Below are 23583 nucleotides of genomic sequence, written 5' to 3'. Positions count from 1 at the left end.
GGGGGTGTGGGGCTGGAGAAGCTTTTCAGGGTCCTAACCAAAGAGATGTAGCGTTGGTTTCTGTGCATCCTCTAACTAGGAGATGATACCAGACTGATAAGTCAGAGGATCCTCAGAAACCCTTGAAAAGTCACCAACCTGAAACATTGATCAGAACCTTATGCTCTCACTGGTGGCGAGCTTGGAGGCAGGAGGAGCATGTACTTAGATGGGATGGTGACGTAACTGAACCCCGCCGCTCACCCTCCTCTGTTCATGCTCAAACTTCCCATCCTGCTGCCAATTGAGACCCTTAAGAACCATTTGAGGCCATCATCCCACGCACCTGGAATTAACCTAGCTGCCAACAGACCCGTCTCCGTGTGTCATTCACAGCAGCTATAACCCTGCGGGCTGCTTCTCACCTTCAGAGAGGGGGTGCCTGGATCAAAGGCACATAGTGCCTGAAAATAAAACCCACCGCTGTCTCCATGTCTGCTGAGGGCCACATCCTTGCTTCTGAACCCTATGCCCCCCCCCCCCACCTTTTGCAACCCTTTCTTCTCCCACCCTTTGCAACCCTTCCCTCCACTACTTCACCTCATTACTTGTCCTGGATCACTGCACAACTCCATGATCGTGGGACTCTGGGGGGAGGGGAATGTTCTTCTGGTAGCAGCCACAGCCTCAGCAGCTCTCGCTGAGTGAGACATCCACCCCTGGGCACCTGATTACTGAGGAATGTCCACTAGAGGCTCTGTCACTTCCTGATTGGAATGGTGGCCTTCTGGAAAAGAAGCAGCCTGGGTCTTTTGGGGCTGTCCAGCTGACAGGAGAAACCCTCTTTGCCTCAACAAGTTTCCACACATGGGCTGCCAGTTTAGCTGAGTCTTTCCAGCATTTTCTGTTTTCAGGCTCTGCAGTAATTCACTGTAACAGAGAGGTGAATATAAGGTGACTTCGTGCTACTTCCCCGAGTTCTAGACTGCACAACATAGAAAGGCCTCTGGCTACTGCTGCAATCTCAAGTCAAAAAGGTGCCAATTAAATGTAGCAGGAAATAAAGGCAAAAGAAAGACCGTGGGAACTTTGAAACAAGAAGAAAAGTATATTTAATCTTATAGTTGGACTGTAGGAAATAATCTTGCAGACTGGACAACACATATTGTAACATGGATGGGGCAGAGACTGTTAGATCATGGCCCTCACTGTGATCCCAAAGTACCAGGGCAAAGGGGTAGGCACTGCCACAAACTGTGCATTTGGGGGTGGGATGAGGTAGTGGGAGTTTGTCAAAATTGATAAGCGAGGCATGTAAAATGGTCAATTGATTTTCAGATTAGCCAACTACAATCTCCAGAGCAACCAAGGAAAAGTGAAAATGAATGCATGGTTCTAGAAGTGGTGCAGAAATATCTCCTTACCATGGTTGACTATTCTGGATCAAGTCTTCAGTAGTTATCTAGGAATGCTACATAAGGCAGTTGTAGGACAACATCTAGCAACAGTAGTGTCATCATCAAGAAGGAAACTGAAAAATTAAAAAGTTAGCAAACATTATTCAAATCACTTAGTACAAGAAGGACACTGAAAAGCACCATGTCCGTGGCAGAGAGTCAAAGAAGAAGAAGGGCCATTAGAGATAATTTGGGGAAACTGTCCCTGAGGGTTTAGGATATGGCGGAGACATTGACTGAATTATTCATGTCATGAAGAAGAACAAACTTGAGTAAATCCCATTAAATAATGTATGATATATATATACTGGAGTTAGTGAATAATATTATAAAGAAACTGAAAGAAGTAAGCATTCCTGGGCCAGATCAAAAACATTCTTAAATACTCAAGGTATGAAAAGGAGGAAATTATTAATGGTTATGCATTTTTCAGAGTTCCTAAATACCAGCCCCAAGTTCTCCATGATTGCAAATATAATTCCAATATTCAGAATGGGTAACACATAGTAATCTCGGGCCAGTTATTTGAACAGCCACTGTGGAGAAAATGTTTTGGGAGCACCCTACAGATATAATAGATGATCAGTCAGAGAACACAAATATCACAGAATACTCTTTCTGAAGTAATAGCCTTAAATTCCGACTGGATTTTTGCAGAAGAGTAAATAAACAAGCAAACAGGGATCTTCAAATGATATTTGATTAAAGAGGCTGAAAAGGAAGCTGAAGGTTCATAAAATAGTCAATTGATGATGTAAGCGGTTTGAAAACTGGTTTTGTACTAGAGAATAGCGGATTGATAGATGATAAAGTAAAGATGATAAACAGTAACCAGTGTACTTCTGTGAGGATCTGTTCTCAGACTTCCAATATTTGTGAATGGGCAATTGTTAGATAGAAAGGAGAAGGGTTATCTTCAAGAGGGTTGGATTAATGATACAGGTGATTTGAGATTTTTTTTTCATAGAATACTGTGCAGAAGGAAGCCATCCAACCTATTGACAGTCCATCAACAACAATCCCACCCAGGCCCTATCCCTGTAACCCCATGTATTTACCCTAGCTGGTTCTCCCTAACACCAAAGGACAATTTAGCATGGACAATCCACCTAACATCTTTGGAGTGTGCACCCAGAGGAAATCCAAGCAGAGAACATGCAAATTCCACACAGTTTGCAAAGAGGATTTTATTCTGGATAAATTTGGAGTATTGAATCCAGGAAAAGGTTTTAGTGAACATATTTATAACACAACAGGGTTTCTGCACTAGCATATCAAACTTTTTTATTAATGATTGGGACATTTCCTGAAGGAATAATGTGAATAAGAGTCTATTAGCAGAAGCCAAAAGGGAAAAGATTTAGGAGTGATCGTTGATCATACCATGAAAGCATTTAATCAGAGTGAAATGCTTTTTAATCAGGCCAACCAGATACTGGCTCTTACCTGGATAACCCTACATGAAAATACTAGATATATATCTCAGAATGTATTGGAGAACAGTGGCCAGTGTGATTTCATGCTATGGAATGATGTGCAAGCAACTAGAAACAAAGGGAAGAGAAAGGAATCGTAAGCAAAGTCAACGACAAACCTCCAGTCTGCTTCCCCTCCCCCCCCCCCCACCCACTTTTCCACTGATATTAGGGCCATTCAGTAAGCAGGCAAAGAGAAGAATTAATTCAAGAATAGTTGCATATTGAAAATGGAACTAGATCATTGTTGAGAGGTGGGATTACAGGATGCATGACTCTTAACAATACACAATTTTGTTATTGGAGATAAGAGAAGGCATTTACTTGAACTGGAAATCAAAAGGTGATTTAGAAGGCAAGTATGTAATGGACCAAACTGATGTAGAATCTGGATGAAGATAGCTAATGGTCTGAATGACATTTTCTTTCTTTATATTTTCTTGTATCTTCATTCATAATTCCATAATCTTTCAGTTCTGTCCCTTAGTATTTGAGGTCTTCATTAAACTGAAAAATGTGCTGGAATCAATTTCTTTTACAATCTTGGAAATTCTGCTTTCTGAAGAAACAAGCTCTCTTTCTTCCCAACATTAAATCCCTGATGTCCAAAATCATCTTTGTTGCTAATCTCTAGACCTCCCCAGGAGCATTCATCCTGGCGCCAAGTGTCCCTCTGTTAGCCACCTCCATCTTTGTGCACGTATTTACAAATTGATTCCAAATAGCTGACAAGGAAATCTTCCCTTGGTGGTGAGCTCAGATCAGATAGACTTAGATCAGCGTGGGCTTAACTCTACTCAACATCTCACAAACAATTGACAACACAAAGAATAAAGGAAAACAATACAACTGATCCCAATGTAAAGGGAATGAGCTACAAGGGAATAGTAGAGAAACTAGAGCTGTATGGATTGAGGCAGAATGTAGTTAAGGAGGAAATTACAGTACAGGAGAACATCTGTCCATTTGGACATAATAACAGGTGTCAACAAAAACAGTTCTCAAGTAGTAAGGAAGCTGTGTGCAAACAGATGGGAAAGTTTCAAATTTGATTAGATACTAAGATAGCAGAGTCATGTACTAGAGGGATGAGCTTTGTTCGAAAAGCTCATGTATTAAGACATGGTGTTTGATGAGGGATTTAAGGTATAAGAGAATGGAGTTCAATGGAAAAGTTTTACACTGATGATTTGCGCTTCAGTGAGATTGAACATCACAAAGGTGAATAAGAGTTAATGTAGGGAAGGGTTGGATCAAATACCCTTTTCACAGATTCTTTATCCCAGCAGTTTCAGATTTTTATTTTCTTACTTTGATAATACAACCCATGTCTTTAGTAATAGAACTGAATACGGTGTTAAATATTTATCCTTTTTAATCTCTCAACCTCTGTCCGGATCAGCCAGCAGAGTTATTGTTTGATGCAGACTCTCCGCTTTTATTCTTTTATCCCACAGGACTTTTTTTCTCCATTTTCACATTGTACTGTATTTCTCCATCTATAAACTAAAAAGTTTCTAAGAGCAAAGAAAATTACAGCACAGGAATAGGCCCTTCAGCCCTCCAAGCCTGCACCGATCATGCTGCCCAACTTAGCTAAAACCCCCTACCCTTCTGGGGACCATATCCCCCTATTCCCATCCTATTCATGTAATTGTCAAGGCGCCCCTTAAAAGTCAGTACCGTATCCGCTTCCACTACGTCCCCTGGCAACGAGTTCCAGGCACCCACTCCTCTCTATGTAAAAATCTGCCTCGTACATCTTTAAACCATGCCCCTTGCACCTTACACCTATGCCCTCTAATAATTGACTCTTCCACCCTAGGAAAAAGCTTCTGACTATTCTCCCTGTCCGTGCCTATCAGGTCTCCCCTCAACCTCCGTCACGCCAGTGAGAACAAACCAAGTTTCTCCAACCTCTCCTCATAGCTAATGCTCTCCATACCAGGCAACATCCTGGTAAATCTTTTCTGTACCCTTTCCAAAGCCTGCACATCCTTCTGATAGTGTGGCGACCAAAATTGAACACTATATTCCAAGTGCAGCCAAACCAAGGTTCTATAAAGCTGCAACATGATTTGGCAATTTTTAAACTCAGTGCTCCAGATAATGAAGGCAAGCATGCCGTATGCCTTCTTCACTACCTTCTCCATCTGCATCGCCACTTTTAGTGACCTGTGTAGCTGTTCACCCAGATCCCTTTGTCTATCAATACTCTTAAAGGTTCTGCCATTTACTGTATATTTCCTATCTGTATTAGACCTTCCAAAATGCATTACCTCACATTTGCCTGGATTAAACTCCATCTGCCATCTCTCCACCCAAGCCTCCAACTGATCCGTAACCTGCTGTATCCTCTGATAGTCCTCATCACTATCCGTAAATCCACCAACCTTTGTGTCATCTGCAAACTTATTAATCAATCCAGTTACATTTTCCACCAAATCATTTATATATATATTACAAACAGCAAAGATTCCAGCACTGATCCCTGAGGAATATAAGTAATCTGTATCTTTCTCAAATTGTGCTGTTGTACTGTTCTGTGTTATTTATTTTGTGTCCTGGCTTTGTATTGGCTGCATTTTATAAATATAAACTCAGCTAAATTATTAATCAATATTTTCATTAGAAAAGGTCCCAGCACTGATCATATTTAATAGCTCTGCTGCTTCTTTATCTATGGGTTCCAGTTTCTCACACTGATCTTGAAATGAACCATTGTTCTATTTTTATATTCGATAGAATCCCTACAGTGCAGGAGAGGCCATTCAGCCCATTGGGTCTGTGACAATTCTCTGAGACAGGCCCTCTCAACCGCCCTATCCCCATTATCCCATATATTTCCCATGGCTAATCCATTCAACCTACTCCTTTTGGAACACTGAGGGACAATATAGCATGGCCAATTCTTGGAACCTGCACATCTTTGGACTGTGGGAGGAAACTGGAACACCCGGGGGAAACCTGCACAGACACACAGAGAATGTGCAGACTCCACGCAGACAATGACCCAAGGCTGGTATTGAACCTGGATATGCTGTGAGGCAGCAGAGCTAACCATTGTGCCACCTTTTGAAATACTGTCAGAAAACTCAGGCTCATCATTTTGTTTGCCTCCATGGTTACTAACTAAAGCCGTCTGTTTATCTCAAATATTTACATCCATCCTTATGGGGAATAAACAGTGTACATGTTCTCCTTCATTTCCCTTTAATCTATGCTGGCTGTAATGAAATTCTACAGCAGCACCAACTTTATATTTATACAGAGCTCTTAATATAATGGACTGTCCCAAGGCACTTCAGTGGAGCATTGTAAAATAGACAGTGAGCCACATAAGAAGATAATTAGCTCAAATGACCAAAAACTCGATTAAAGAGGTAAGCTTCATAACAGAGGAAAGTAATGCGGAGAGGCACAGGAAGGGGATTCCAGAACTTTTCGGGCCGAGACAACTGAAGACACAGCCACCAGTGGGGAAGCAATCATAATAAGGAATGCACAAGGGGCCAGAATTAAAGGAATGCAGATGTCTCCAAAGATAGTCCAAAGATGTGCAGGTTTGTTGGATTGATCATGCTAAATCGCCCCTTCGTGTCCAAATATGTGTAGGATGGGAGGATTAATGGGGTAAATGTGAGGAGTTACAGGGATAGGGCGGGATGGGCATAACTAAGATGCTGTATCAAAGATAGGTTATGATGGGCCAAATGGCTTCCTTCTGCACTTAGGGATTACATGATCTCAGGTGATTGTGGGACTGGAGGAGATTACAGGCATGGGGAGGGGCAAGGCTATGGAGGGATCCGAAAACAAGAATATTTTAAAATTAATATATTGCTTGACTCTGAGCCAATGTAGGTGAACAAGCAAAGGGCAACAGGGGATCAGGACTTGCTGTGAGTTAAGACCTGGACAGTTGAGTTTTGGATGACATCAAGTTTACAATTTCAATTGATTCTTTGCAAATAGCTCTTCAAATGCTTTCTGATTCTAAGGTAGATTTCTAAGTGATTATTATTTTTTTCAGAAAACCTTTAAGCCCTTGTGTATTCATTCAGACTTCTCCGTTGGAGATTAGTATTTCTATCATTGATCTTTCTTCCAAGATGTGTTGTGAGTTTGGAATTGCTCTGGTCCTTTAGCGGGGAACCTGATGAGATGAGAGACACAATCATTGCCAGTTACAAGGAGTAAATCTCGAGTTAGTTGTGTAGTATGATGAGTCATTCCCAGCCACAATTTCATACGCTCACTCAGTTGCCTTAGAGAATTGGAGAGGAGTTTCTCAGAGATTTCCTGAATTGCCTGCAGCTTTTTTATCTATCTATCCCAGGAAATAGCTGGTATTGCTAAGAGGAAAAAGTGGGGGACATGGGGAATAAACAGTCTACATTTATCTTATTGATGGGTGGAGTGAGCATAATGGGGCTAAATGCCTTTTCTTGCCCTTTGCAAACATTCCTGTATCCTCAAAAATATCTCAATGCAATTATGATAACTGGATTTTGGATGCTTCCCAATGTGTGATTGATGTACCACAAACTGTGTCATTGTTGAAGATCAAACCCAGAATAGTCTCTGTCTAATTTTGGCTGCAAGACAAACTCTTATGAGACAATCCTGCACCACATTTAAAGCACATACTTCTCTTTTCCAGATCTGGATAATTTAAATGTCAGCTAATGTTCATGCCTCACTTGCCCATACTGGCACCTGCAATGTCTGCCCTTTCTCTATACTCTCTGCCCTGGTATTTTAGTCTCTCAAATCAATGTTCTTCCATCAGGTCACTGTGCTTCATTTTTATATCATACATTTTTTGCCTTTCTACAAACTTATTTTTTTCTGCTCCAAATATTAATAGAACCGAAGCACTTTTACCTTCTTATTGTTTCTCCTCTTTGAGCTTTGTCTTCAATTTTAACCTGTATATACTTTCTTGTTTTCATGTCTGCATACAGTAAAAACAACTCTACACACCATCCTTCTGGTATTAAAAATGACCTATACTGGCCGCCATACAAGATAACGGATGATCAGTACAATACAAAACCCAATCTGAAGTCAGAGTGCTTGTTCAGTGGGTTGCAGCAGTCCTACAGCCCTCATTGTACTCTGGACAGGAAACCTAAAGTCACAAATTCTGGACCACTAGCCCCAGCAACTGGTCATCTCAATTCCGCTTCCCATTTGCTCCTCCGTTCATTTATTTATTCAGATTTTCTCTTCGAGCTCTCAACTGTATTTCAAACAGAATCTCATTAAATGTGTAACAGTGAATCCACAATTAATCTTCTGGGGTATAAGACAGAACAGAACAGAACTCAGACACCATAAATACTGTCTCTAGAGTCAGTGTCTACTGGTGGATCCCATGATTGTCATAAAGAACATCTGACTTTTAATTTATTCATCAAATGAGCAACCAGAGATAGATGCATTCAAACCTTGGTGACGCTAACCAGGTAGCCAAGGCAGAGCCCATTATTTTTGCAACTTTACAGACTGTAATTTCAATTACAACTACGCACTCACTAGAGACACCTAAGGGTATTGGAAGAGCATGACATGACAATTAGTTTTCATTGTGGCTTCATCTGTAAATTAAATACATCTAGTACCATATAACTACAAAGTGGTTATTCTCTCAGCATTTTAAGCCAGTCCAACCAATGTTAAACAGGCACTGAACTTATAACATCTCCATCAGAATCAGTAAAAAAAAGACCATTTAGGTTTTCAGCAATGTGCCTTTCAGAACCAGAGAGAGTGAAAGATGAGTAAATTCTTAAAAATTGCTGTGATCCCAGAATGAGAGCCAATGATGGAGGAAAGGGGGTGGTGTGAGTAGAGTAGTGAGACCAAGGTTTGGTTCAGGGTGGTTGGGGAACAGGCAGCGATGTTTTTTCTTCCACCTCGCCATTTTGAAGTCTTGTTGGATGCGTGGAGTGGGCTTTAGAGCTGATTTCATTGGGCCGTGCCCACCAGACCAAGGCAAGAAAAAAGAGTCCAGGCGTGACAAGGGGCCTCAGGAGTCAGCCCCAGGACTGATCCACCTGAATCTTCACCTCCATGGTTACCATGGAGGAGAGGGAGCTGTGGGGATCGCAACCTACAGTTTTTGGAACCCATGTCCTGTGCAATCAAGAGCTGAATTAGAAGGTCCCGCGGGCCTATGGCAGCTCTTGGGCTGTATTTGTTCAAGTCTGGTCTTAAAGGAGGTGGAAGGAATGAGGGAAAGAAAGATTTTGGAAGGGAATTTCAGAGCTCAGGAGAGAACGGGAAGATGCACAAGAGACCAGAATTGGAGCAATGCAAAATTCCTGGAGGGTTACAGAGATAATGAGGACTGTGGAGGGATTTGAAGGCAACAATGAATTTTTGCATAGCTGGCTCCTTTCAAGCTATCACTTGTGCTTTTGCCACATTGTACAGATTTCAGAACTCTAGTCACCCGGCAGAAATATCCTTTATTATTCCCCCATGGAAAGGAAGCAATACCGAAAGAGAGTGAAGCTGTTTAACTAACAGTCGGGTTCCCTGAAATACAAGATCTCAGCTGATGGTACCCTTTCAACCACCAACAGAACCTTCCAACTCAATGTGGGTGAATGCACAATGCAGCAGGGGTCACGATGGTTTAATCTGGCAGCTGTCTCCTTTGTCAGTGCTGTACAGCAGCAGATTGAGCAAATGGGACTAGGGTAACCTGCTGGAGTCCTGGCCCCTGACAAAATCAGGTGGGATTCTGATTTAAAGTTGGGAGAGGATTGCGAAAGTTAGCTATAATTTCTGTCCCAGTATAATTTGATTATTCACTTAGCAGAGGATCAACAAGGTCAGCTTGGGTTCTTGTCAGAGGAGAAAGAAGAGAAGGACAGTGAGACGACTGAGTCTGATACACAGCCAGGAAAACTGGTGCATCAAACTTTGACAATATAAAAGCTGTACCATCCTCTCTAGAGGAGCCGGAATATGCCAGGCATAACCACTCCTATCCCTATCTGCTTCTCTCCACCTTTCTGACAAATCAATCTAAAAAAGTGCATCCTGTTAACCTCCCTACCCCGATTTTGAGTTCTGCTTCAACATTTATTTCCCTGGTGATGGGTCCTCAATGAGAATATACAATGGGCACTAATCTTATGATCTTTCTGATTGCCACATTAGCAAGAGGGGTAAGTATGATCACAGGCCACTCCCATTAGAGCCGTGGAGAAGCCATTTTTTCTTTCTGTTAAATCATCAAACTACCTGCAACTATTACCAGCCCTCCAGTGTTCCTGCTGGCGGAGCCCTTCTGCCCAATATTTATGTCTTCTGCAATTCTTTGAGGAAAGCAACTAGCATTATACAGACAGAACATCAGCCGGAGAGGCAGCTGCCTTGTTATTGCTAAGCCCCAGCTTTTGTATGGTCCTTGCAAATGAAGAGCACCTGCAAATGGCAGCCAAAGTTTGGAGCAGCAATCGACACAACGTTATCCAGCAACTTTACCCAACAGTTAGGCCTCCTGTCCTCAGAACTCTTTCAAATCATCTACTAATATGCGAGTTGATGGTCTGCAGATTCCTTAGACCACCTCACCTCAGATGCCACAAAGGCACCATCATATATTCTCCATTCTATGTAGCGGGTGCTGAAGATTCTCTATAGATATGTAAAGTATATCTTCTGATTAAGCGCATCTTTGTTACAGCCCCTATGCAATGCAGATTTGTGAATCCCTCTCTGGGCCTAACTCTCCCTCTTGCTGTTGCTTATTTACTGCCTTTAGGTGATAGCCTTGGCTAACTCTCACATCTAAGTCAAAGTGTTATAGGTTTAAACTTCATTCTAGGATAAGAACATATAATCCAGGCTGGAAAAAGGGTGCTGGGGGAATGCTTTCTGGACAAGACATATTAAACCAATCAATGTGAAAGATCCCGTGGCATCACTTCTCATGATGAAAATCATCAAAAGCAGATTAATCAGTTGTTCATCTTATCACTGTTTGTTGCACCTAGTGCAAGTTTATTACCTTGTTTGCCCACATAATAATAAATACATTTCAAAAGTACTTTGGGATGTTCTGAGTTTGTGAAAGTCACATGTCGTCCACTTACTCCTCCTCACACAACTGCAGGACTCCATCTGACTTCCTAGAAGTAGATCTTTCTGTCCTGTTGCCTTTGTTTGGATCGCTTGACAGATGCTCGTATGATGGCCTTACTTCCTGGGTATTTGTTGCATTATCTTGAAAGCCCTCTATGAAGAGCAAAGGGGGATATGTATTTGCATGAGGTGTTTAGCAAAACACTGTGCAGACAGTACAGTTTTGCTCAGGGGTTGGTGCCTGTCTGAGTGACTTGCTGAACATTTTTGGAGAGCTAGCAAGAAAATATTGAAGCCACCTTGTTGGGCTATGAAGTAGCCATCAAACATCCTTTCTATGGACTCTTCCACCCCCTCCCACACCTCACAATTAGAAAGGGTAGGGTTCTCTTGGTGAATGTGACAACTTCACTGGATAGCTGACCCACTGGTTACAGACAATCTTCTTTAAAAGTTTCACCATGAGAATATGTGAAGATTGTCCAGAATACCTAACTGTATTCATTAGGTATGAAAGGGCAACCACGGAGTACTCAAATTATTTTAGGAGTCATACTAGTTACTGATAGCAAAATATGAACAGCCATTTTCTTTGGCAGTCAACACATTACAGTTGCAGCTGCAGCTTTATAGATCTGGTAATTAAGGATTTTACGATGTGAGATGTAGAGAAAATATTTTGCAGCTACAATGCTGATGTGGCACTATTTTGTGGATTAACCGTTTCATGACATTCCCTTCTACTGGCACTGTTTAGTCACCCCTTTTTTTGGTGCTCTCTCCTAAGTCCAGTGTGCCTGTTTCTTGTTTGATCCTATGACTTATCTCTGTGGGAGATTCCGTTTCATCAGCTGACCGCTTCCTGCAATTTTGCTCCAAAATTGGCCTTCATCATCGACACATTGTGTAACAACATGGGTCGGATTTTACAGATTCAAATTTTACAGAAACCATAAAATCCCACCTGAGATCAACGGACCTTCCCTTTGTCCGCACCTCACCTGCTCTGATTCTTGTGGACGAGGCAGTAAAGTTCTGGCCCACATCTAACCTCTTGTTGTAGGAGGTGCCATTCCTACTTCTTGTCAACATCACCATCATTGCAGTGTATACGTGGCAATTCACCTGATTGTGTTTGTGGGACTGTGAAACTACAGCAACTCTCCTCATTCCCTGACTACTTGTTGCAACAGCATTCCATGTGTAAGAGCAACACATGTGGACTTTAAATGAGATGGCCTCAATAAATCCAACAAGGCTGAGAATCATGCCGACACATGCGATTACCAAAAGAATAGGCACATTTTCTCTGCAAACACGGAATTGACCCGGAGGTGGAAGCTGTTGGATAATGTGTGGACATCAAAGATCTTCAAAAGTTGAAAACTTTGACTTCAGTAGTAGCATTCCCATTAAGTCAGAAGATGCAACCAGCTCTCGGCAGTAAGTGGAGACTGTCTGATTTTAGTTGACATCTTGGTAGACACAACAAGTGAGTAACATCATGCCAGCAGGAATCACTACTGGCTTCCAAAACGGCCCCGAGTGGTGAGGGAAATGGGTTGCTGTCCCTTGGCACCCTGGCAGTGCCAACCTGGCTATGCTAACCTATCAGTGGCAACCTGGCACTGCCAGATTGGCACTGCCAGGGCACTGGGATGGGGCCTCTAGGGGACCCCACTGGGGATCTCCCATTATATGTGTGTGGAGGGGGTGACGAAGTTGCGGGGAGGTGGGGATGTCTGCATTTTGGGATGGGGACGAGGGGGTATATCAGCATTGCAGGGGTGGAGGGAAGGGGATGCGCTCTGATGTCCCAATGTTGGTGATGATTGGGGGGGGGGATCTTTTACTTCAATTTGAGATCAGGACATTTCCTCCCTCTCCCCCAACCCAGTCTCCATACAGCCAGCCTTGCCAATGTCTTTAGGCCCCACCCCTCAGGAATGATGGTCCAAAGCATGCCCACCGCCCCCCTCCTTCCCTCCCATCTTGTTTTTTTGTTTTGACAATGTGTCAGAAGATCTGGGGAGAAAACCTGTCTCTTTCTCTGGGGAGGAAAACTCTGGTTTTCAGTCAGAACCTGACACTATCAATTTTTTGGACAAATTCCGTCCATAGTTCTGGCTATGAAAGGAGTATTCACATCACAGAATGTCTAACTGTTAATCAGACTGTGAATCCTTCCACATATTGACGTGATTCTCCAGGGGGGAATGTGTAAGGATATGAAAGCAACAACATCACAGTAAGGCAATGAGCGGGTATTAAGTGAATAATTGTGACTGTTGCTTCTTTATTCAGTGTTGTTGGACCAACTATCTATTTCCAGCCTTTTCTGAATTTATTTTCACTTCTTTCTGGTTCTCTAAAACAAAACTGCTAAACAATTTCAGTTTTTACTTCCTTATTCCCTTTTTTCGCACTCAATTAAATAGTTTTCAGATTCTAATCTTAATGGAGCCCAAATGATGCACAAAGCAACAGATGGCCCTGCTGTCCAATTGCAGTATTTTCTGATCCTTTTTTCTGAATGAGGTTTTATTTTGTGCCTTGACGGTGTCACACACAATGCTCCAGTGTTATTTTAGTAAATCAATGTCATGACATTCGAACCCTCGCCTAACCTTGTACTGCAGCTCCCGTTAAAACCAAAACATAGCACAAAGCCTCCCGGGGCAATTCTTTTAACCTTTGTAAGACAATGAAATATACTCACTGACTTCTTAAAAGCAGAGTACATTTTTTAAAGAAATCTCTGCTCGAGAACTTCTTAAAAACTGAATACGTTTCAGAGGGAATTCTGTGCTTCCAGCTCGTCACTGAGGGGAATGCAGAATGAAATGAGGACAATCACACTGCAGACCCCAACTCTGCAGTTCCTGAGGGTGATTGCTGGAAGCATGGAATTGGCCCTACTGTACAAAGTCAAGGTCAAGCCAGTTGTTTGCATGGCTTAGCTCCTCAGCTGCCTGCGGGTCAACTGTATTTGTTCGTACGGAATGGCCTCTTCTCAACCTCCTTTCTGGCAGCTCTTGTGGAAAAATCTTTCGGACAATACACTGGGCATTCTCTGATAATTTTACGAATCTCTGTGAACTCTGCCCACAAAGCTGTAGGCAGCAGAGAATTCAGCATGGTCTATCAGTCCTCTTCAATGTGAAAGCAGTACCACAGTCACTTGGACCAAAGCGAATCAACTTTTGTGTAGTAACTTCCAGGAATTAGCAACACACATGGCTGTCTGACTTTTGACCCTTTGTTTCTGACAACTAAACCAACCCACGCCAGTCCCCATCCCAATGTGAAGGTGCACTTTCTGCGACAGATTCTGTGGACTGATAGTCTATCTCTCTCATTATGATCCCTCCCTACCACCACTACCTCCTAGCCAGTACTATGCATTGCAAATACACGGTTGGCAAACTAACACTTCATTATAAGCCTCCTGTGGGCTTCTGTATGCGATTCCTCACAGCGCTATGCAGGATGACTTTAAGATAAAGATTTGCTGTATGCCATCATCAACTCAATGATCCGACCGTGCTAAGCACATAGAACAACTCTAAACAAAGTCAGGGAAGTGAGTGTGAGTTTCAGATCATAGAAATGGTTTCAGATAAAGATCTGTAAGATCTCCAATCTGGAGGAGGATCCACGAGGAGTTTGACAGGACCTGTCATTATCAGATCCCGTCTCAGTCAGCTTGTAACAAACCGCCTGGTAGTTGATCCCTGAAAAACACATTCCTTCAAGGTGGCTCCTAGCAGAGTAGAGTAGCAGTCGATAGAGGGATATGAGGTTTGTACATCCCGGTTTCTTTCCACCTCTCCTACCAGGGAGTCCCGATGTTTGAAGAAAACCCCAGGGCGACAGTGAGGATCCAAGATTGCTGAGTAAAAGTTCTTTGAAGGGAGCTGCTGGGTTCTGCCATTTCACCCACATCACCCAAGCACAGCGAGCAGATCTGGCTCACTTTTTGGTTAATCTCATGACAATAAAAAAAAGTTTGTTTCCCTGACTCTAGCGCCCTGCGTTGCTTGAAGGCTTTATTGTATGTCTAAAGCCAATGTTGCGTGCCAGTTATCTGGCGTTTGGTATTTTAGCTGCTTTTGAATGTACATGAGAAAGTTTCCAGCCTGTGACTGAACAGATATGAAGCTTGGTTCAGCTCAGCTCCAGTCTGCCCCACATGTATAGCACAAACTGTAGCCTGGGTTTGTGAACCTGCTGCGTCCACCAATTAACAAATTGTTTGCACGTTAGCCTAAGAAAAGCAGTGTTACGTCTTGTGTCTGTGATTAGTTTGGTTTTGGCTTAACTGTCTCAAAATAAATGTGATGTCCAAACTCTGTACTTTGAAAAGTAAAAGCCTGGATGAGAATGTTGCTTAGAAATTGGGAGTTTCGACCTGCACCCATTACATCTAAACACGTCTCTGATCTGACATTTGGTTAAAATGTACACTGGAGAAGCCCTTTAAACATCCTGTCATTTGAGTCTATATCGGAGCTGAAGATAAAAGCGATTCTGCACTCGCAATATTTGCAGCTTTTTTCAAAAAAATCAAAATGCTAAGATGGCACAAGCACAGAATGGGCTGACTGAGAACTTGCCCCACCCCATCCCCCCAAACCCCACCCCCACCAACAACCAACAAAAAGCACAAAGTGTGGAAAACGTCCCGGGGCAGTTTGTGAACGCAAAAATATTCGAGATTGGGTCAGTAAAGGAAAATCAGCTGGTGGAGAGGGCAGAGGCCGCCAACTTTACTGCTCTGACCCTCAGTGACTCCAAAGCACTCACTCTGCCATCCATTGTGCCACTCTTGTCTAATCCCCATTATTCCAATGTCCTCTGTTGCTCTTCCCCTCACAGTTTCCCTTCAGTCACCTCTTTTCAGTGTTATTCTCCAGCCCACCACCTCCCCCCACCCAACTCCGTGACTTTTCTATAACTCACAGTTTACAGTTGCGGTTTTTGCTGTCATTGGAAAAACTGACAGCCATGGTTAAGTGTTAACTGACTTTTTAATTGACTGTACTCAAATTAAACCACCTAGCAAGTAATGCTGCGATTAGCAAACTGTTCCTTAAAATCTAACAATTAAAACCAGTACTTCAACTTCAATAGCAGGTCAGAGCCATGCTCCAATTCACTGCCCAGTGCGCATGGATTTGGACAAGAGCGTATGTATCAGCTTCCACCCTCTGCTATTGCTTTGGACTGTGCAATATGCCAGTTGAGGAGACATAACCCATGGGCCCGATGTATCTGCATTAGGAGCAAGGACAGTGCATCTGGGTTAGATGTCTGCTGGATAGGAGGTAATATAGTTAGATGTCCGTTGTGGGGAGGGAGCATCTGGTTTTGGAACCTACTGCAGGAGGGAGCAGTAGGATTCAGAATTCATAATGGTAAGATTAGCTGTTCTGTGCGGGAGGGAGAGATGAAATTAGGATCTGACTGTGGGAGGGACAGGTACACTGAGGTCCACATTGCTGAAGGGAGTGGTAGGGCCAGGAGCTGACATTGGGAGTGAAGGATAATGTCAAGGGTCTATTGTGGAAGATGGAGTTAGCCAACTGGGGAAGCAAAAAGTAATGTCAGGGGCCACTGCTGGAGCATGGTTAAGGAGTTTAGGAGTTCATTGTAAGAGAAAGAAGTGGGAATGGGAGTCAGATGGAGGAAGAAGTCAGAATTAGCAACCTACGATGGGAGCAAAGCCTTAGGGACCGACTACTTGTGCGGTAAACTTAGGAGTTTACTGTTGGAGGGTGCAATGAGGATAGAAGCCAACTGGAGAGAGGAAAGGTGGGGGCCAGCTGTATGGGAGGGTAGTTAGAGACCAGTACAGGAGGGAGAAGTGAGTTCAGGAGGTAGCAGTAGGAGGAAGGGATGGGGTTGAACGCTCATTGTGAGAGTGAGCAGCCACATTAACAGCATTCAAAATTAATTTGAAAGAAAGCAATTGGATTTATCCTCCCCTTTGGGCTCTAACATGTGAAGGAGCAGAGACTGACCTGAGAGTCCAATATCTTACCTGCAAGCATGGAGCTGAAATTTACACATTGAATTATATAGAACGTGCATCACAGAAATAGATCTTTCAGTCCAACTGGTCCGTGCTGGTGTTTATGCTCCAATCGAGCCCCTTTCCACAGTACTTCACCCAACCTTATCAACATATCCAACTAATGCTTTAAAACCTCTCGTTCTCAAGGAGATAAACTCAGTGGCAGATATACCCTTCCCTGGATGCTGTGATGCAATCTCCATGGGGAAAAAGCTGCCTGCTCATACCTCACTCGAGTGGCCATTCCTCACTCATGAGCCTAAACTGAGAGTGTTAGCCAGTGATTTAACTGTAAAGGGCAACAGAGGCAAGGCCACTCAACTCCTCAGCTCTTCTTCATAATTTAGCACAGGCCAGTGAAAGTGATAGGACTTTCCTGGTCTACCTGGCTCAGCACCACTGGTCCAGGATGGAAGCTTTAGATCACTTTTCAATGAGGGCTACCCAGAGTTAATATCCAAGTGTTCAACATCATTTGGTGTTGTGTGTTAAATTAATGACTAGTTTCCATCAGTTGTCATTCTGTTCTATTGTTCTCCAAGTTGCACAACTAGGTGTCATTTAAATGTAAATGAAGATGATTATTGATCATTGGGATGTTCCAAGTTTGTCACTTGCTGTGTAATGGAGAATCCTGCATGTGATTCAATCTGTCCCTGCCACTTTCTCCTTAAATGGACAATGATCTGAAGTACAGATTTCAAAACTATTTTACTTACTTTTAATAAAAATGTCTTCCTTCTCATTTGAAAACAAATGCTAAATATTTTGGTGCCAAAAGTACAGTGTCCCCATTGTCTACCTGCAGATCAGTGTCAGGGAATTCCATATCGTGCTAGCTGTTAGCGCAAAGAAATATGTGACCACACCATTACATTCACCTAAATGGTCAGTGGCTAACAGCCACAAAAATTGGGCCAAAGATGGAAGGACAGTGCTGCTGGATGGAATATACCTCGTCCTCTAAATTATAGCATATATCAAAGAAGGAGACCTGTACTCCACTTATGAATAACAAAACAGGGCAACCAGGTACAGCTAGCTATACATTACAGCTCTCTCCATGCAGTTTATCCAGCTCACAGTGACCAACTGTAAGGTTGTCTAAAAATACTCCTACAACACAAGATATGGGAAGCTCAACTTTTTTTTTGCGGGTGTGGGAGTTCACTTCCTATTAGATAAATGACTCAGTGTGGTGAAGAAACTCCACCAGTTTGTTGTCAGGGAGTCCACCCGCTTCAGCAGCACTCTAGACTGTTCTGGATTTTTTAAGAGTAGAAAGTAGTCAACAGTCTAATGTTGCCTAATGAGCTGGAGCAGTAAGGGGAAAGGAGTAAGTGTGGAGCACTGGGCCGATACCACACAGGTCATGTCATAGGATTCATAACACAGAGCTGATAGTACTTGGCTGGTTACAATGTGCACAACATGCTTGATTTATTTTTAATAAAACAAGATTTGTGTCTGATCACGACGAGAAAAGGCTAGCAGCCAACATTTGGGATAACTGTGTAGAGTGAAGAGGGAGCTTACTTACCCTGGAAAGAGTTTGCAATTTGCTTTTTAAAAAGTATCCTGCAAACAGCCCAGAGATGAGCCAGCCCTGAACATTCCTTAGAAAGAAAAATCACAAGAGGGGCGTCTTCCAAGCAGGCGTTTTGAGATTTTATTTGACTATAATATTGGAATGGTTAATCCAGCATTTGATCTCTTCCCCTCCTTATTAAGATAAGCTCTGCTTGAGACTTAGATTTGCCATTTGTCAAACGGGAAAAAAATGAAATAAAATGGTCTGCAAAGCGCAAAGTTGAGTATGACCACCATGTGGGAGGATGTTCACTTGGAAGCAAGATGAAGACTTTCTCAGTGGTCAGTAAGCACTCCACAGTATGCATCCTGCACCCTCAGTTATATGACAAATCAATTGAACAGTTAGTGGTACAGCTTTGAGGGTAGGCCATCCAAGCAAACCAGCATCCAAAGCAAGGTCTGGTGCTCATGCCTAATCAATGTGTAATGTTTGCTGTCTCACATAAACAGCTTTAATGACAGTTGGCTTTAGAGGACTAAAATGTAACCTTGCACCACATTTAGTAAGTCATAACTGGCCTCAGTGGACAACCATGATATTAACGAGGAGACAATCTGGTTACAAGTGTTTTAGAAATGTAAGAAACGAAGAACTAGTTTAAATTTCCACTGACTGGACGAAGTACTATATATACCATAATGAATGTCAAACAGGTTAGATTAAAATTCAAGTCACATGTGGGAGTTAACTGAGGGCAGTCTGGATATACATACCTGCTATGTCTCATGAAAAATTAATGGGTGTTACCCAAACAAACCCAAAGAAGATGATTGAAAAGCCGTTCCACCCAGCCTTTTCACCTAGAGTTCAATCAACCAACCTAACATATTCCTTGACAAATAACCGCACTGGATAAAACAAAAGCAGAACATTAAAGAATTAAACAAAAAACATGAAATAGTGCTGAATATCAATTTCGTGAACACATGACCTGGAATGTTTAACTTGAAGGCTGGGGTAAATCAACTTGGGGAAGTAGTGTCTGGGAGGAGAAGCCTGACTTTCATAAATGAGGGAGGGATCGCGTGGAGTAGAGTAAGGAAAGTCATATCTTATTGTTATCGCAAGCTTTTTGAAGAGCAAGCCTAGTCATTCTTTCACCAATACGTAGAGAATGTGCACCACGCATCGATTGTCTAGGGCATTAATCAGCAAGCAACTCCCAGACAACCCACATGATGAAGAAATTCAGTGAGAACTTATGGTACAAACCTCAAGATGCCACCTGTGGGTCAATGATATAACAACATTCAGGGAAGCAGCAGCTGAATGTAACAGCCCACTCCTGATGCTTCAAAATCTATTGCTCTCCAAGAATTCGAATGATCCAATTATTCAAATCAAGCAGCACAGCAAAGTGGGAATTTAACACTTAATAAATTCATCATCAGATAATTCCCACTGAAGCGACTGGCACCAACAGGGGCAGACCTACACTAAATCGAATAGAGACGCATAGATTCAAACTTAGTCAAACAGAATGATGTGGAGGGTGCATACTGACAAATCAGGTATTTGACAAGTAAAATCCCCTCATGTAGAAAGCAGGAGCCAGCAGCACTGCCCGCTCAATTGAAGCCCCAACATGAACCCTCCTCCAGTTTATTGAGAATGCCAGGTACAATAAAGGGAAGACAAAACCATTTTTCTATTCTGCACAGAGCATGTAGGTCAAACAAAAGGGACACTGTAACTTGGGCAAACAAAAAGGAGATCAGAGGCTGCGCCCGAGATCAGTGCTGCCTCATCTAGAGAACTGTCTGGGGGGGCAAGCATTTCTATTACTGTGCAATAAAGTGGACAAAATACCCAGGTCCTTCTTACTCATTGAATTTATGCTGCATGTTACAGGAATTTTTAAAATGTGAAACATTTTTCTTTCTGTGTCTGAAACTCTCATTGAACTTGTCGTTTAACGTGCTGCCCCTCACCAGCAGTGCTTGATATTGTGAAGATGTGGATGGCTGTCAGTATTGTCAGTTCTGCCCTCTCTGCGAGGATTGCCCTGATTTGTAACTGTGCTGTAGAGCTGATTGTGCCGGTTTTATGTGTCGCAGTTTGTTGCAGAAGTGAGGGACGATGCAGTTCCCTTGTCTGCTCTCTCCCAGCCATTGCCTTCTTGTAAAGTATGTTCATGCTTTGGTTGCAAATGGCTTCCTGCGTTGTGAATTCTTATACAAAATAAACAATTCTGATCAATGACATGGTGTGGTCTGGTTCATGGTATGGTGGGCGGGGGTGTTTAGCTTGTTTTTGCTACATTCAGCTGCTGCCTCAAGTGTTGATCCCTTGGCATCAGGTTTATTTTTAGCAGGTTTTATGTGGCAGCCTTCAGGCGAATACCGTTTTTCTCTCTCTGATGGGATGGAAAGTAGCAGCCAGATTGCTTCCCAGGCCATATTCTCCTTGGAATGTTTGACAATGGGTAATTACTCCTTATCTATAAAAGAACATTTAAGCTAATTAGCAGTGGTGGCACTCATTAGCCAGACTGAGGTTTGAACCAGTTGACATACAGCCTTATTAGAAAGCTAAAAAAATGCAACGCCACAGCCTGGTGCCTTGTAGCTTCAGGAATACAACCTGGACCACTAAGCTCAACTCAACGTCTCAAAGGTTTATTTGGGAGCACAAGCTTTTGGAGCACTGCACCTTCCTGTTGAAGGAGCAGCGCTCTAAAAGCTTGTGATTCCAAATAAACTTGTTGGACTTTAACCTGGTGTTGTGAGAATTCTTACTGTACCCACCCCAATCCAACACCGGCATCTCCATATCACAACAACTCAAAGCTCTGGCGTCGCAACCGGGTGTTGTAATGGCAACAGGCGATTTCAAAGTTATGACGGTAGAAGGTAAGAGGATTATAACGACCAATTCATATTGTTAGCATAATTAATTGTCCAAAAAGGCTTCAGAATGCAATACTGAGCAACAATGGGAGAAGAATCAGGATGGTGGACAAGGTACGATCAAAGTGGCCATTTGGGGGAATGTATCAGCAAGGCAAGTGGGATTTCAACGGAATTGGCATGGGTGGACAAAGGGCCATAGTAAAAAAAGTGGGAGAGAAGGCAGTGGGGGAACTGGTAGATATGGACAAGAATTTGTTGTGAGGTTGGTAAGGGCAGGGTGAGAAGAGATCATGATATAATGTGGAATGGAGGCAAGCAGCATAATATTTTGATATGTAAGATGGGTTAACCATGAAAAGTGATATCTTTGTAAGAGGGCCCTTCATCCACAATGGTGCAACAAGTCACTTTGCACACCCAACCGTGATGTGCTGATGGTGTGTTTTCCCAGGTAATGGAAAAGTGGTAGAATCATAGAATCCCTACAGTGCAGAAGATGCTATTTGACCCATCGATTCTGTACCAACTCTCTGACAGAGAGTCTTACCCAGGCCCTCTCTTCTTCCCGTTTCCCTATAACCCTGCATATTTACTATGGCCAGTCCATCTAACCTACACAACTTGGGACACTAAGGGGCAAGTTAGCATGGCCAATCCACTTAACCCTCACATCTTTGTACTGTGAGGAGCACCCAGAGGAAACCCATGCAGGCAAAGGTGAATGTGCAAATTCCACACAGATGGTCACCCACGACCAGAATTGAACCTGGTCCCTGGTGCTGTCCCTGTTTGTGAAAAGATCTCCCACTCATCTGACAACGGAGCAGCAAGCACTTCGAAAGCTAGTGGTATTTGCTACCAAACAAACCTGTTGGATCTTAACCTGGTGTTGTAAGACTTCTTGCTGTGAGGCAGCAGTGCTAACCATTGTGTTACCGTGCAACCCCAATGGTCAACCATACCTTACCTCTCCTGGAGACACAGACTCTTGTCAAATATGGGCTGCATTCACAGCAATCTCTCTCCAGCTCCACATCCACAGAATTCCAATAGCAAATGGCAGCAGGATATTCCATCTTGGAGGGCATCATATCTGATCCTTCAGCCACCAGATACCCACACACATTATCTAAAGCAACACTTGACAGATGGTCATCAAGAGAAGGTTTGCCAACTGATTCTCCACCCACAGAGACTCAGAAAGCCTAAAGTTTTATTTAGAGCATGAGATCAGTAGAATGCAAGGATTGAACATCGGATCATCCTTCGTAGGAATAGAGTTAACACAAGCAAATTTTCAAAGATAAATGAAAAACATTGGGAAGGTGAACTGGAAAACACCTGTGAAAAAAATAAAGAATATGTATTTATACAGTGTCTTTTACAACCTCACATTGCCTCACACTTAATAAAGTCTTTTGTGAAGAGTAGTGACTGTTGTACTTACGTGAGGAAGCAGAGGATCTAAAGGAGGTTGACCAGCAAGGCCCCATAAAAAGAGAAATCTGACCAGATCAGTTGATGTTGGTTGACATTACTCAAGACAGCAGAATTCCCCTGTTCTTTCATGTGGGATGTTTTATATCCACCTGAACAGGCAGACTCAGTTTAACATCCCAGCAGTACAGCACTTTCTCAGTACTACACTGAAGTATCAGCTTAAATGATGGACTCATGCCTTTGGAGCAGGGTGTGAACCCGTAACCTTCTGACTCAATGCTACCACTGGACATAAACTGACACTTTCATTTCACTAACTCATTACTGGTCAGAATTTGGCCATAAAATAGAGAAAGTCCGATTATCGTGGCTGCAGTAAGAATAAGGTTCAAGATTTCAAATCTGGATTCTGCTGAATTTCCCAATCTGCTTCTGACAACGATTATATGTTGTTTCAAGTTTGTACATTGCATGCCAGTTGGAAGTAGAGCTAGCAGATTAAAATAAGACAAATGCCACACTTACGTGTGTGACTGTTCCTGACAATCTCTGCCTTAATAACAATTTCCAGGATTCCGGCCCGGAATATTTCCCCTTCATTACAGAC

The sequence above is a fragment of the Carcharhinus amblyrhynchos genome, chromosome 23 (genome assembly GCF_965287045.1).
Source record: "Carcharhinus amblyrhynchos chromosome 23, sCarAmb.v2.hapA, whole genome shotgun sequence".
Taxonomy (NCBI): domain Eukaryota; kingdom Metazoa; phylum Chordata; class Chondrichthyes; order Carcharhiniformes; family Carcharhinidae; genus Carcharhinus; species Carcharhinus amblyrhynchos.
This window is presented reverse-complemented; position numbering follows the sequence as displayed.